The sequence below is a fragment of the Marmota marmota genome, unplaced genomic scaffold, assembly GCF_001458135.2.
Source record: "Marmota marmota marmota unplaced genomic scaffold, marMar, whole genome shotgun sequence".
In the NCBI taxonomy this organism is placed as follows: Eukaryota; Metazoa; Chordata; class Mammalia; order Rodentia; family Sciuridae; genus Marmota; species Marmota marmota.
Window position 1 is genome coordinate 5,295,712 of NW_025999900.1, and position 13,227 is coordinate 5,308,938.

The 13,227-nt window shown below is 37.1% G+C and overlaps 1 long non-coding RNA gene across 10 annotated transcripts in view; it reads right to left on the minus strand.

Moving 5' to 3' along the window:
• LOC125615215 overlaps window positions 1-13,227 on the minus strand; it is a 284,873-nt gene that overhangs the window by 156,560 nt on the left and 115,086 nt on the right. For 6 of the 10 annotated variants that reach the window (XR_007345751.1, XR_007345753.1, XR_007345750.1 and 3 more), the window contains one exon: window positions 11,346-12,138. The exons of 3 other annotated variants lie outside the window; for them this stretch is intronic. This is a non-coding gene — a long non-coding RNA (uncharacterized LOC125615215). Of the gene's footprint in view, window positions 1-11,345; window positions 12,139-13,227 lie in introns of those variants that run through there. One more of the 10 variants, XR_007345747.1, reaches the window with a different exon arrangement.

The window sequence follows — 13,227 nt, forward strand, 5'->3', positions numbered from 1 at the left end:
AGGGGAGGGGAGAGGTGGGGAGGGGGGAGGGTGGAGGATGGGAAAGGCAGCGGAGCACAACAGACACTAGGATGGCAATTTGTAAATCAATGGATGTGTAACTGATGTGATTCTGCAATCTGTGTATGGGGTGAAGGTGGGAGTTCATAACCCACTTGAATCAAAGTGTCGAATATGATATGTCAAGAAATTTGTAATGTTTTGAACAACCCACAATAAAAAATTAAAAAAAAACAAAACAAAACAAAAAAAACAAAATAACAAATCCACTAGATGCACTAAATTAACATTTTTACTTAACTTCAAAAATTCTAATCACTTATCACATTGTTTATATTCATTAAGAATAGATAATATCAAAATCTTATTTGAGGGCTGAGGTTGTGGCTCAGCTGTAGAGCACTCGCCTGGCATGTGCGGGGCCCTGGGTTTGATTCTCAGCACCACATAAAAATAAATAAATAAAATAAAGGTGTTGGGTCCAACTACAACTAAAAATATTTTTTTCAAAAAATCTTAATTGATCTACTTACATTATTCTCTCTCTCTCTCTCTCTCTCTCTCTCTCTCTCTCTGGGGGGGAACCAGGGATTGAACCCAGAGGCTAATCACTTAGCCATATCCCCAGCCCTTTTTTATATTTTATTTAGAGAAAGGGTCTCGCTGAGTTGCTTAGGGCCTCACTATGAGCCACTGGAATTTTTTTTCTCATTTTTATGACAGAAAAAAATGTTTCCTGATTCAAAATTATTTTTTTCTCCTTTAATTTTTAACTTTCCAAACCAGATAATTTCTTGGCAATTTTCTCAGTAAGTTTTCTGTTGCCACAACAGCATGCCATAGGCTGGGTAAATTTTGACAATAGAAGTTTATTTGGCTCACTGTTCTGGAGGCTGGGAAGTCCAAGAGCATGGTGCTATCATCTGGTGAGGGCATTCGTGCTGCATCAGAACACAACAGAGGGCATCACCTGGTGAGACAGAGCCCTTTCAAAGCACTTTTTTGTTGTTTATTGATTTTATTTGTATGGTTACTTGATAAGTATCTGTCTTACAGTTTGTGTAAGCTCTACTTTTAGATTTCCTGTACAATGATGCATAGTCAACATTCAAAAATGATTAAAGAAATTTATTGAATTAAGTGCTAGAGGCAATAAAATAATGTCTATAACATCTTGAAGGAAATATGATATGACTCAAGGGGTTGTTTCATTTTAATTTTATTTTTAATTTTATTGGTAATGCTTTATACCTTCCTTGCTTAAAATTTTTTTAAAAATTAAAATACTACAGGTAGTATTAACTGCCCCCACCAACACCATATGTGTATACATGCACACTCAAAATACCCTCTTTAACAGAAATAACCACTGTTGAAGATTTTGTATGCATTCTTCCAGAATTTTCTCTATTCCTTTACAGATGTACATATGGACCTAGAAACAGTACTTACTACTAGTTCAGGAGAATGTAGGTATAGGGTCCTTGAGAATGTTGTATCTAAAAAGGCAGCAACAACAAGAAAATGCTCAGATATGCAAGTTCTTTAAAAAATACTACCATGTATCCTCCTTGAAAAAAAGAGTTTTGAAAAATTATTTTATCAAGGAAAGATTTTCAAAAGATGACAAAGACCTCATAGGTCAACTCCATCAGTTTAGATGGCAAAGGTCCTAGTATGTTCTCAGAGGAATTTTTTCCATGTTTCACATTAATTTTCCTTTTTTTGTTTCTACACCTTTCTGTGTGCCAGGAAACTGTGTCTTCTTAAACCACTTGCCAGAAACTGCTAATTTTGTTTGATGACATTATAAAATAATAATAATATTGTTCTAGTTCTTGCTAGTAATGACCAATTTTATGTAGCTAGGATGTTGGCCTAAGAGAATTGCTAATAAAAAAAATCTTTCCTTGTTTCCTTCACAAAGGCATAGCTGTAGGAAGCACATATTGTTCATTTCATTGCCAGGGAAATTTAAATAAGATCATCTGCTTTAAAATTCATAGTTGTTTTTAAGTGTTAAAGAACAACAAAGCAGATGCTGTCTGTCATTGTGCTTTATTTTTTAATCATTTTTCATCTAGTATCTGTGTTATTGATGCTTAAAAATCAATGAACGAGTGAACTATGTTTTAAAATAAATATAAACATAAGTATACTAAAATATCAACAGTTGCTGTATCCATTTTGTGAAATTTATAAAGAATAGAGATTTATTCCTTATAGTTTTGGAAGCTGGAAAGTCCAAGATAAAGGGACCCACATCTGCTGAGGGCCTTGGAGCTTTGTATGTCATGGCAGAAGGTAGAAGGGCTGTAAAGAAAAACAACAAGAGACAGAAGCAAGCAAGGTGCAGGGGCAAAGTAAAAAGGGACAGCTCATCTGAGCTGCCAGCTTTACTTATATCCATAGGTCACATTAGGTCACTGACATAATTAGAACATATTGCTCATTGTATAAAGTTATTGTTATGTGGGCAGGTTTAGGTGCAGTGACACATTGGTGTTGTCTTAGAGAATTCCTTTATTCCCAGAAGCTGAGTGTTTGAGATAAGGTGGAGGCTGATAAGACTCTAGCACAGAGCCTCCTCTGGAAGGACATTACCATAGTAGCTAGGCACATACTAGTCATCTTACTAGTTCCAGAAGGAACTGTAGAATATTCTAAATGTGGATAACAGGGCACCTGTTACTCTCCAGGGGTTTGCTCACCAGAGGAACGCTGCCTTGTACATTTCCACAGCCAGAATCCTTACATAGGGCAAGAGAGAGGGGGAGAGAGTGGCGAGCTGAGCTCAGTCTAGTATCAGGAGCCCACTCCTACTCCCGTGACAGCCAAGACAGCAGCATTAATCCATTCTACCCTCATGACTTCATCACCTCTGAAAGGTCCCACCCCTCAGTACTATTGCACTGCGGATTAAGTTTCCAACAGTGAACTGTAGGTGACACATTCAAAGTACAACAGTGAACCCCCTATGTGACAGGTGCTAGGGATGGAGCAATGGGCAAGACAAGAAATGTAGTAGAATTTTGGCTGCTTTATCTCTCAATTTTATGATATTATGAAAATATATACTTTCTGAAAGCTGAAAAGTCCAAACCAAGGGGCCCACACTGCTGAGAGCATTGGAACTTTGCCATCTCATGGCAGAAGGTGGAAGGGCAAGAGAGAGGGAGAGAGAATATATATGATAATACATACTTTCTGCTAATGTGAACAATTCTCATGCTTCTGCTTTCATTCCCATTGTTATTCATTCTAGTCTTTTGTAATTATCTTAAATTTGTCTGCAACTGTAGTTTTGTCCCATTTCATTCTTGATATTGTTTATTTGTAGCTTGTTTAATTTTGCCAGAGATTGTCGACTTCTTAATGCTTTTCAAAGAAAAACTTTTAGTTTGGTTGATCACTCTGCTGTAACTTTTTTCCTTGTTGATAAATTTCTGTTCTCTAGATTATTTTATTTCTTCTATGGTTTTTGGAAGCTCATTATATTTTTGTAATTTTATAATTTAGATGTTTAGATTATTTTCAGGCTTTCTTCTTTAATATGAGCATAATAGACTATAAATTTCTAAGTACCACATACATTTAAGACCATACATTTTCCATTTAGGTACCACCAAATACCACGTTTTATTATTCTTTGTTGTTCAGTTCCAAATACAAAAAAATCCTGTAAGAAATTCTTAAAATCTGAATATTGCTAACAATTTACAACCACCACTATCTTTTACAATCTATCTATTTTCTACATTTCCCAATAATTCCAAAACAAGAAGCCATGAAATACTAATTAGTACTAATAGTATACATAACCTGAGCATAAACTGTTTCTAAGATCTGAATACAAAACAGTGGCTGAACAGGCTAGGACAACATATCATTCATTCCATATGAAGTTATAATTCATTCATTATTGGTAAACAACCTTCTTTTCTCTCATCCTGGATAAAAAGTATTTTCCAAGTATCCTTGGGGAGTCACTTTTGTGACTATATCCATTGTATACATGTATACATATATTGATGTATATAAATCCTTAATACAATGTTAGCAAATGCTCAATTCAGTTATTACTTTTTGCTTTAATCCATATTTTTAATGCCCATTCTTTCTGACATATGAATTATTTAGAAGTGATAAAATGTGTAAATGTGAGTTTTCATAAGTTTTATTTGTTTTTACTTTTAATTTGTTAGCACTGCAGTCATAAAATATGGTCTTATTAACATCAAAACTTTAAATTTTGTTGAAGACTTGTTTAATTAGAATCGTTTTATAAATGTTCCATGATAACTTGATATAAATGTATGTTATCCATTTTTGAATAAAGCGTTTCATATGTTCATTAAAATAGATTTGCTATTTGTATTGTTCAAATTTTTTATGTTTTTATTGATTTTTTTGTCTGCTTGATGGATCAATTATTGAGAGAGATGTGTTAAAATCTCCCAGTTTGGTTGTAGTTTTGTCTATTTCTCCTTGATGTTTCATCAATTAAAAAATATGTAATTAGGTGCATCCAAGATTAAAATCATTTATTTTCCTGGTGAATTAAAGCTTTAATATTTAGACACCCTCTTCATTCCTAGTAAAGTCCTTTGCCTTCAAGCCATTTTATCTAATAACATACATAGCTCTGCCAACTTTCTTTTGGTTATTATCTGCCTACATGTATTTTTTCCCATGTTTTTACTCTCAACTTTCTATGTTTTTATGTTTTAAGTATGTCTCATATAAACAGTTGCTGTATGGATTTTTTTAAAGAAAATTCAGGATGTCGAGCTTTGTCTTTTAACTAAAGAGTTGAATTTATGAATAGTTATTCCATGTCTTCTGGCTTATTCTGTGGCTACTTAAAATCAGCCATACCTTCTTTGCAGGTAATCTCTCTTTTACTGCTTTTAAGATCTTTTTCAGAACACTACTGTGTTCTGCAATGTCATAATAGCAGATATGTGTAGATGTAGATGCAATAATGTATTTATGTGTGGATTTTCTTTTTATTGTTACTCTTGGGATTCCTCAAATATGCTGCATCTGGAATTTGTATCATTCATTAATTCTGAAATATTCTCAAGTATTATACTTTCTAATATTATCTCTCCTCTACCACTTCAATTTACTTCTTCTGGGACTATGATTAGACATATATTGGAGCTTCTTTTACTATTATCCATATCCATTCTCTTTTATATTTTCCATCTTTATGTTTTCCTATGGTGGATTACAAGTAATCTTATCTTCCTGCTTAATAAATCTCTCTTCAACTGTATCAAACATGCTATTTTAGCCAAACCATAGTCTTCTAATTTTCATCATTATTTTTTCATTTCCAGAAATTCTATTCAGTTCTTTTTCAAATCTGAAAATAAATTACCTTCTCATAACTATCATTAACTTCTGTTTGATTTCTTTAATCATTGAATATACTTCTTTTATATTTTATCACTGGTAATTTCAATGATATACAATCTTTGCTGGTCTAATTCTATGGTTACTGGTTTTTGTTAACTCTCTTTCACAGCTTATATCCTCATGTCTAGTGACTTGTACCTACAAGTTCATATTGCTGGGAACTTGATGTGTGGAATTTTCTTGGGGTCAAGTTTAAAGTGAGACTCTGCAGAGATAATTTGCATTTGTTCCTGATTGGTACCCGAGGACACAACCAGTTCTTAAAAAAAAAAAAAAAAATAGGCCATCAGTCACATAAAAAAAAGTAATGCATCACCAAATAGTCCCAGAAGGCTATTATCATTCCCTGGGTGTTAATGAAATGTTGTTCTTTCTTTCTTTCTTTCTTTCTTTTTCTTTTATTTTGTTGTTGTTGTTCTTAGCTATACATGACAGTAGGATGTATTTTGACATATTATACATACATGGAGTGCAACCCATTCCAATTTGGATCCCATTCTTGTGGTTGTACATGATATAAAGTTACTCTGGTCCTGTATGCAATAAACACTTAATAATAGATACTGAACCAATTGTGAGAGAGAAAACACTACTAACTGGTAGAATTATATACAGATCTTAAGGTTCATGTTTTGATTAAAATCTTACTTTAAAAACTTGGTCTCCTGAATAGTTAAAATTTAAATACATCATGGTTCTATTTCTTAATGATGAATCCAGGAAGGCAATTTTCATGAAAAGTTAACCTTAAGGATTTTTCAAATTGTGTGTGTCACAGTACCTAAATGAATGAAAAATAAATAAGAATTTTTTAAAAATAGGCCAAATACTAACACAAATTCTAGCCCATAATCTTTTTAAGTTCAGATTCTTCTTATCTAATGAAGAGGTTGCACCCTGATAAAACCCATTGTAAGCTGAAAATATCATAAGTCAGAATGTATTTACTATACCTAACCTACTGCACATCATATGCAGCAACACAGCACACCATAGAGTATCAGTTGTTTACCTCCTGATTGTAGCTGACCAGGAGCTGCACTCACCACCACTGCCCAGCTTCATGAGAGGATCCTGCAACATATTGCTAGTTCAGGAAAAATATCAAAAGTCAAAAATCGAGATATATATATATATATATATATATATATATATATATACACACACACACACACACACACACACACACACACACACAATGGAATATTATTCAGCATTAAAAGAGAATAGAATCATGGCATTTGCAGTAAATGGATAAAGCTGGAGAATATTGCTAAGAGCCATAGCCAAGTAGTATGATGCATGGCATTTTTGGTTGAAAGGTGACGCCAACAAGCCATTGAGATGATATGATTATGTTAAGATCTGCATTCATATGGATATTAGACCCCTGCAGTCCACCTCGGCTTGCTAGGGACTCCTGGAGAGTTCCCATTGGTTGGGGAAGTGCAGTAAGAGGGAATTCCGGAGGAGGGATTTCCTGTTGGTCCAGGAGAATGCTGCCTGTGTCCGGTGGGCATTTTTTCCCGGGAGCGTAAGGGGCATTGGCGGCAGTTTCAAAAATAAAGTTTGTTCCTGCTTGAGTGGCTCGTGATTTTGTGCCCAGCCAGACTGTGGCAGAATATAATGCTAAGTGAAGTTAGCCAATCCCAAAAAAACAAATGCTGAATGTTTTCTCTGATTCAAGGATGCTTATCCATAACGGATTTAGGGGTGGAGAATGGGAGGAATAGATGAACTCTAGATAGGGAAAAGGGGAGGGAGGGAAAGGGAGGGGGCAGGGGGTAGGAAAGACGGTGGAATGAGATGGACATCATTACCCTAAGTATATGCATGAAGACACGAATTAGTGTGACTCTACTTTGTGTACAACCAGAGATATGAAAAATTGTGCTCTATATGTGTAATGTGAATTGTAATGCATTCTGGGGTCATATATAACAAATTAAAATAAAAATAAATAAATAAATCACACTTAAACATAAAAAAAGTTAAAAATATAACAGTCAAAGTACTGTTTCTATAAAATGTGTACATTTATGCATCATCCTAAATTTTAAAAATCTCACAAGTTCAACCATCAAAAATTAGGGGTTTTATGTAAGTTATGGTTCAGGAATTCTTAGGGAGTTTTTTGTTTGTTTGTTTGTTTTGCCTTCCAACATGATCCATCAACACAGCAAGGTTTTCTCCACCTAAGTTTTCCCATCCTGAGCATTTGCATTTCAGGGAGCTTCAACTTCACTAATAGAGAAGTTCTTTGACTTTTATCTATTTAGATCTTATCTTACCCCTTGATTTTACTGCAAGTGGTCTTTTAAACTTAGTAGATATTTCCAATGCAAACACCAGCCCCAGAGCATGCTTCTGTGTTCATCCTCATTGACATAGGATTGGCTGTAACTGTAGTCTTTTTACTAACTCACTCCGTCTTCTATCGTGTGGTTATGAATTTCCAGGTCTTGTTTGGGTGTGATTTGTACATATTTATCTGACCCATTTCTCATCCGCTCCTAGGATGTCAATTCCTTTGGCTGTTTCTCTTGGCCTCTTCCATAGACCTTTTTTTTTTTTTTTAATTTTTAAAAATACACGATAACAGTGAATGCATTACAATCCTTAGTACACATATAGAGCACAATTTTTCATATCTCTGTATATAAAGTATATTCATGCCAATTTATGCCATTATACATGTACTTTTTTGCATTATAATTCTTAATACACATATATATCACATTTTTCATATCTCTGTTTGTATATAAAGTATGTTGACACCCAATTCAAGTCTTCATACATGTACTTTGTATAATGATGACCATCACATTCCACCATCCTTGCTAATCCCCTTCCCCCTCCCTTTCCCTCCCACCTCTCTTTCCTATCTAGAATTAATCTAATTCTCCCATGCTCTCCCTCCCTACCCCACTATGAGTCACCTCCTTATATCAGAAAAAACATTTGGCATTTGTTTTTGAAGGGGATTGGCTGATTTCACTTAGCATAAACTTCTCCAATGCCATCCATTTACCTGAAAATGCCATGATTTTGTTCTTTTTTAATGCTAAGTAATATTCCATTGTGTATAAATGCCACGTTTTTGTATTCATTCATCCACTGAAGGACATCTATGTTGGCTCCATAGTTTAGCTACTGTGAGTTGTGCTGCTTTAAACATTGATATGGCTGTGTCCCTGTAGTATGCTGTTTTTAAGTCCTTTGGGTATAGTGTGAGAAGAGCAATAGCTGGGTCAAATGGTGGTTCCATTCCCAGATTTCCAAGGAATCTCCATACTGCTTTCCAAATTGGGTGCCCCTATTTGCAGTCCCACCACAAATGTACGAGTGTACCATAGACCTTTCAAGCTGCGCACTGAGGATATTTATTTTCCTCTCAGAGACCTAATTCAGTGTGTTCACTGTAGAAAGGCCTTCATTAGGTATCTGGTGGAAGTAGGAAGGCAGTTCAAGATTGTATAAAAAATAGGCTTCCATGGTACAACTGGAAAGTTGTTTTCCAGATAGATAGATAATTTCCCCATTGCAACTAGACATAAAGCCTCAAACTTTCCAATAAAGAAACCTGTTTTTTCCCCTTTTTTTTTAAAAAAAAAAAAACCTATTATTTGAGGTCCTCATTAAAAGCAAATGTAGAAGGCAAGTAGCCTACAGGTGCTGATTTGCAAAATCAAACTCATTTTCACTCATGGCCACCGTATCTTTAAGGAATTAAACTATGAGACGGAAAACTGGGACAGACCTATGAGCCTAGAGTCAATTCACAACAATCCAAACAAATGCTTGAGGATGAGTTGGGCTGGGCACAGGAGAGAGCAGGAACACACCAGCTGAAGTCTAAAGGCAGATCCATGCAGGAGGGAGCAAACTTGATATGGGCAGGATCAGCCTAGAAAGTTGTTTGGGTCCAAACAACACAAAATAAGTAAAAGTCTTGGTAGTTAATTGGAAACCCCTAAGCAAATTTTGGAATTAACATTATAGTAAAAAGAGTTTGAATTGGGGAATGTCTATTGCCCAATATTCAGTGGGGCCAGCCCTGTTCAGCCATGAGTGGAAAGAAAACAAGGACCCCACCCCAGCATGTCTGTGAGAGACCTCAGAATTTATGCTTGTCTAAGCTGCCGCCCTGCTGGTTGACAACGGACAGAAATGAGCTTTTTTGTGTAATTCACATCTTGGGGAGTGATGACAATAAGCCCCAATGTGCTCGGATCAAGTGATCCTGAATCAGCTTCCTTTGTGCTGGCTGGGTTTCCTCAGAGACCTGAGCACCAGGCAGGTAAGTCTCCAGCAATTCAACCACCCTCCCCAGCCTCTGCCACAGTTGTTCTAGTAATCAGCCCTTCAAGATCAGATGAGAAGTCAGCTTCCAAATGCTTAACCAGCACCTCCGGGGTAAGGAGAGGACAGGAGGGACAAAATCTGCCTATCTAAGCAGAGTGACTCTGGGAATTCCACACAGTGTCCCTCAGTTACAACACTTAGGGAAAGTGTTTTAGGACAAAGACAAAACCAACAGATGATGCTTTAACATTTAATGATTTATTTGATCAACATGAATATAGAAGTTCACATAGGATGAAAGAGTTTATCAAAAAGGCATTTATAGCCATCCATTCAGTGAATCCCAATTTGAGTTCAAAAGAAGTAGGAGTAAGGGCAGAAGGAGAGGTCCAGATTTCTAAATAATTGGTCTTTGCCTAGAGGCACACATTCAGGGTTTCCTAAATAGGAATTTTAAATACTGATACTGAAATATTTGTAAAGGTACTTTTCCCTTTGTCTACAAAAATTGCATCCACATTGCTACAGTCTTCAGGTACCTATTAGGAGCAAATGCAAGTTATCTCTGTTGCTGTAACAGTGGTCCACTTTATGCTTTGAACGCAGACCCTGCTGCTCTGCTACAGTGAGTTAATTTTAAAATGGACATGTTTCTCTCCCTTCCTCTATTCCTACTCCCCCTCCCTTATCTCAGGGGAATTAGGATTACCTTTCTTCCCCATCCTAGACAATTATCTCTCCTTGAGTATACACCCACCTTAGGAACAAAGTAATCCTGGTTTGGGAGATGGTACCAGAAGGTCTCAGAAATGGCTATCTCCCAAATGAAGAAGTGAATTACGCCTCCAACAGAGAACATGTGGAATGTAGTAGCCTTTGAATCACCTCTTTAAAAGCCCCCTGTTCCTGCTGATGGGCAGAATCACAGCCTCCAGAACAGGAGTCTCCTGTGTTTCTCCTTTGCTAGCAAAGCAAAAACCTTCTTTTTCCTTTTTTTCAAAACTATATCTTCCTTACTGGGTTGGACCTGTTATGCTCAAGTTCGAGACCCTCAAAAGACCACCAGAGACCAAGATCGTCCATGTAAGCAGCAAAGAGGTGTTTATTGCGAGCTAGCTCTGTCCTCCATGCACACCCAGCAACTGATGACGCTGAGAGGCCCCAAGCCCAGGGTTTGCAGCAGTTTTATACACTCTTTGGGGAAGGCAGGGACCCTACATACATCATAGCATCTCTTAGCAAATCATCACACACCGTGGGAAAATCATAAAACAACTCTAAAACCTGATTAGCACTGGCAGGAACAAGTTGGGGAAGGGTGATTGGTTAGTACAAGAGGGGGATTTGTTTGAACTGATTGGTTTAAGCCACGAGGGGTGTATGTGCTGAACTACATGGTTTCCCAACATGTTATCAACCACCATAAACTACTGGGAGGGTCATCTGGCATCCCAGGTATTTCCCTGTCTCATGCTGATTGGTGGCTACCAGGGGGTTGCTATGAGTCCTCACCTAGCCTGACTGAGTCAGGGACACCTGGCGCAGCAGATCTCTCCTGTTATTTGTAGACAAACAACTCAGCAGGGTGGGTGTGTGCCTAGGGGTGCTCTGTGGGTCTTTCCAAGGACAAGGGTCACGCCCCCTTCCTTGGACAGGCTTTGCTCTGAGGTGGAGGCTGGTTTTTCAGACAAGGACCAAGCTTTCAGTAACACTGCCAAAAACAACAACAAAAGGTTAGAAAAATGTATGGATATAAGATACACAGTTTGGCAAGGATGACAGCTGCTTTGAAACCAAGGCCCCATCCTCCCACCATATACCCTTCTACATGTTTGTCCTTGTCCTCCCATTGTATTTCTTTATCTCTGTTGTTTCATTAGATCAAAGAAAATCCAAGGAACTTTGTTTGGCTTTCAAATAACTCCATAATCTCACCTTGAATTTCTTTTCCTGACCTATTTTCCCATGGACTCTGGAACTAGATTATCTGGTGCTGACTCCTGCCTCTACCACTTACTAGTGAGTGTGTTATCGGGTCCGCCTCAAAGTATTATTTCTTAAGTGCTATCTTGACTCAGTTTTGCCTTTCTGGCTAAAAAGCTTTCAATTTCCCTTTGCAGGCAGTTTGCTAAACCCCTAGCTTAATCATTTCCCTCCCAGGGCTCTAACATAGCTGGATTGCAACATACACACCCAACTGCCTGGTATCAAACATTAAAGAATGCAGCCCCTTTTCCCTGAGCTTGCAGAATCATTAAAAAATCCATTCTACAAGAAGCCTGTGAAATCCAGCCAATTCTATCCTACCTGCTACACAAAAGCACCGCCTACAGTTCCAGTTTGCTGCTGCGCTTCCCCTTGGCACAACACCCCTCATGGCTCTTCAAGGTGGTTTTCCCTCACTGGGAACTGTGAATAATAAAACATTCTTCATCTGTCCAGGGGCCACTGTGTTCTGTCCCACCATCATGAGAACCTAATAAGTCTTTAGATAATAAAACAGCTAGTTTTCTCATCTATAAAATGAATATAATTAGTATCATCAGTAGATACATAAAACTGAAGTGAATTAATATTTGTTAAAGCCCTTAGAAACTATTCCAATGTGTGTTGAATAAACTGAAGAAAAGAAAGAGTCAAATCTAATGACCACAAGGCTGCCTGGTATGACATCTCATCTCTGTGACTTTACCTCCACTGATACTTCCTCCAAGATTACTTTTTTTTTTCATTCAAACATTTTTTTTTTTTGTCCAAAGTCTTCCTATTCTTTGATGTCATGGTTTAAATGCAATACCATTATGTCAATTGTGTTGTTTCTCTTGCTCCAGTTAGTTTTCTCTTAAAAATAGTATCCAGCAGGCTAGTCTCTAGCAAATCACCCCTCTACCTTCCTTTCAAAGAAATCTTAAAGAGCAATTGTGCTAGCTATGATGAGCCTCGATTCACGTGACTGGAAGTAACTTGTTTCTGCATTTCAATCTCATAGCACTTATCTCTTCGTTGTACAAAATGACAAACTCTGAAAGCAGAAGAAAGCCAAATGCCAGCATGTATCAAGTAGGAGTTCTGTTTCCAATATCACCGGCACATGGCCTTGCAGCCTCTGCTAGCAAAGCCTTCAGTTCTGACTTCACCCAGCTGATTGTGAAAGAAGTTTGACTCTCCAGAACATCACCCAGTTTCAAAAGGACTAATGCTTTCTTTTATTTTTATCCAAGTCCTGCCTTTACCTTTGCTCAATGAAGTTCTAGAGTAGAGGCTGAAAAATGGCAGCCTACAGTACCAAATTTATTTTATCTTACATAGTATTTTACACTTTGAAAAATTATGTTGCCAACATTAAAAAAAAAAACCTAAGAGGTTTTTTGTAATTTTCTGAATTTCTAGATCCTCTTGAAAAATTGAAAGATGGTTATGTTGAACCTCCAATGCTAGGTGGCAATAATCAGCGAGGGCCCCATGGAGACAACCTCTACAAAGGGGCACAAGCCTCTC